The sequence below is a fragment of the Galeopterus variegatus genome, unplaced genomic scaffold, assembly GCF_000696425.1.
Source record: "Galeopterus variegatus unplaced genomic scaffold, G_variegatus-3.0.2 Scaffold1451, whole genome shotgun sequence".
NCBI lineage: Eukaryota > Metazoa > Chordata > Mammalia > Dermoptera > Cynocephalidae > Galeopterus > Galeopterus variegatus.
The window spans coordinates 385,954-389,377 of record NW_007727562.1 but is presented as its reverse complement, the minus strand read 5'-3'; positions in this window follow the sequence as shown (position 1 = coordinate 389,377).

The following is a 3,424-nucleotide window of genomic DNA, read 5'->3' as shown; positions in this document are numbered from 1 at the left end:
GCTTGTGCTGAAACCCACCAAGCCTCCGCGCCCTCCTCCCCGCCTCCCGCAGGGCCCCCCACCCTGCGGGCAGGCCACGCCCTGCAACCCCCACAGCCCCTGCCCTCGCCCCCCGGGCCGCCGGATCTTGGAGGCCTAGGGAGGCTAAGCCGAGGCTGGAGGGCGCGGAGTCCAGGGCGCCGGATCCATCCCGGGGACATGGGGGGCAGGGCTCTAGAAAAACCCCAGCCTGGTGGAAGGGGCTCCACCCTCCGCGGGCTAATGCGTCCCTCTGTCCGGGAGCCGAAGCAGAGCGTCTCCCCTGATGGTGCAAAGAAACAGAAGGACCCCCTACGGCGCCAGCCCCCGCGCCCCCCAAATCCCCACGCAGCCTGCCTGCCTGCCCCGGTCTAGCCCTGCGCGCACATACACGTGTGCAACCCACGCGGAGCTCGAGAACTTTCCCAGCACGCCTGTGGCGCGATCGTCCCCCCGCCCGCCCCAGCCTCGCAGCCCTTCGAGACTCCCCTTCCCCAGGAGGTTTCCCCTCCCCCGAGAAGGGGAAACGCTTCGGGAAGAAGGCTGCTGCGCCGGGGCGCCCTGACCGCCTCCTCGGAGGCCGGCGAACCTGCCCGCAGGACGCCGGAGGGATCGGACGGGAGCTCGCACCCCGCTCCGGCGGGAGCGCCCCAAGACCGACCCGGGCCAGGGTTCCGCGCCAGGCTCGGCGGCCGCTGGGCTCCGGGGAGGGGAGCTCGTCCCGAAGCAGCTGGCAAGCAGCTCAAGGCTCCGGGTGGGTTCCTCCTCCCCCAGCCGGGAAGGGGGCGCTGGATCCATCTGTCGGTAGAGCGGGCTCACCGGCGTGTTTTAGTCACGGAATTTACGATAAACGTCCAGAAGCACCGAAAAGGAAGCGTCTAGCTGGGAAAGGGCTGAAGGAGAGGAGAGGTTGCTGACACGTTCCGGCAAGAGGGCCTGCGGACACGCGGGGGCACACACCCAGCACGCCGGGCACCCCGGTTTCACACTCCCTCTGACACGTCGTCAGCTGCGTTAGCGCGGCCCTGCCTCCCTCGTCCTTGCACGCGGCCCCGCGCGCGCACACAGGGGGCCGGGGCGGGGTACACGCCGTGCCCCGTCAACTTTGCGCGCTGCCCAAAACCGGATCTGGGTCGGATCTAAGATATATCTGGTAGTACCTTTTAAGATGCATTTTTAAATAACGAGACTCTGGAATACAGTAGATGCTAGAAATCTACTTGGGCGCGAAGGGAGGGGTCACTCACAAAACCAGCAGCTTTAGCTCGTGGGAAAGCTAGAGGGAGCAACTTCCTTCTGGCGGATTTAGGCGGGAACGCGGCTTCTCAGAGCCTTGGAGGCGCGTAGTGCGGGTCTCTTCCAGACTCCTCTTCCGTTTAGACCACCCTGGGGCGTTGGCCCCCGCTCCCCCAGCCATCCAGGGGTGCCCGCCAGAGGCGCGGCCCTAGCTGCATAGTGGAGGGTCTGGGCCGGCCGAGAGGGCCTGGGGATTGGAGCCGGGGAAAGCGCCCTTCAGGCCTGCACCCTTGTCCTTCCTCGGGGTCTCTCCTGTTCTAGGAAATGACTTCACATCTGACAAGGTCTCCTGGCTTCTCTCCAAAAATTTGGGGAACTTAAGGAACCAGTTTCAGCTAAAAAGCGATAGGAATTATTCTGCCAGGGAGTCTTGGACCCATGGTTAGAGGCTGGGGGCCTGGACTAAATAAACTTTCTCCCTCTCCTCCCTACTTCCAGAGTCTTGTGGTGGTCCAAATACTCCCCATCTCCATCCATTTTTGGTGTCCCACGAGGGCTTTCCCTCTTCCAAAGACCCCACTCCAGACTCCAAAATTAATGCTCAGCACATCCCTCCCCCGAAAAAAAATTTTCCACTTTCTTTTAACCTCAGCTGAGCATAAGGAGGAAAACTCTAAAACACATATGGGAACTTTGTCTCCCCTCTCTTCAGTGAATGGGGCTGAGAAAGCAGCAGCGGACCCCAGGGATGACTCCCACTGAGTTCACATGTGGATGGGGAGAGGGGATTCTGGTGGCTGAGACTCTTCAGGGACTCAGGACCACCCAGCCATCACAAGGACAGTGGATAACACCAGCCACCACCAACATTCAGCTTGTGGCTATGGGACACTCTGACCTTGGAGCCTCTCTTCCCTCCTGTCTATACAAATGCCTCACACTACGCTGCACCCTCTGCGGACCTCAGCCCTCTACCTGAGCTGCTCTTAAATCTGGCATAGTCCAGGTGTCCCATCATTATTTCCTGAGCATCTGCTGTGTGTAAGCCAGCCCCCACCCCCTTCCTGTACCAGGATCTGCAGAGGAAACACAGATGAACTCGTACTATGAGTGATTTAATCTCTCTGAACCTCAGTTATCACACCTATAAAAGGGATTTATACCAGCCAGCTACCAATAAATAAATAAATATAAAATGGAAATTTTTTTTAAAAAACCAACCTTACGGAAATTAAATGGGATACTGTGCACAAAGCAGCTAGTGAAATGCCTGGCTCACAGTTGTTTACCCCTTTCCTCTGGGATCCAGAAGAATTAGGGACCTATGAAAAGATCATAAAACCTAAGTGCCAAATGAGAAGCAAAAATAAAAAACTATGAGGGTTTAGGGAACTAGAGACTACTTTCTAGAGGGTAGAGGATAGAGACAGATCTCATAAGTTAGAGGGAGTCATGGGAGGAGACCGCCTCTCCATGTGCTCCAGCAGGTGCAAACAAATGCCCTTAGGCTCACTGGTACATGTTCATGTGCCCCCAGGTTCCTATGTCCTATAGACAGCCTTCCCAGGCCCATCCCAGCTGCTCCTGAGCTCGTGGGCAGACAAGCCTCTGCCCACCCTGACGGCCCCTCCACATCACAGATCAGGAGTCATAATGTGCAGGAAGAAGGACAGAAAATACTTAGACCTTCAATTTCTCCCCTTTCTCTCATTTCTCTAGTCCTGTTTATCTGTGGAGTGGCTTCTCTGGAGGGCAAGAGCAAAAAGAAGCAGGGAGCGGGAAGAAGGGCTGGGAGGGGGCTACAGCTCACCCCAATACACAGGCACATGCACAAGCACGTGATGTCCACACAGCACAGCCCTGCTGCTCCGTGACCACAGTCTCATCCCCTCCCTCCCTTTGGTGGAGGGAAGAAGGCTGAGGGTTCCCTTGCCCCCAGAGATCAAAATCAGGCAGGAGTGGGCCTGCCCGGTGGCGCACTGCTACAGTGCGCCGCTTGGGGGCGTGGCGGGGCTCCCCCCGAGGGTGCGGATCCCACATACAGACCGGTTCCCGCTCACTGGCTGAGCAAGGTGCGGACGCAACACCGAGGGTTGCAATCCGTTGCCGGTCACAAAAAAAGACAAAAAGGAAAAAAAAAATCAGGCAGGAGTGGGCCTGCCCGGTGGCG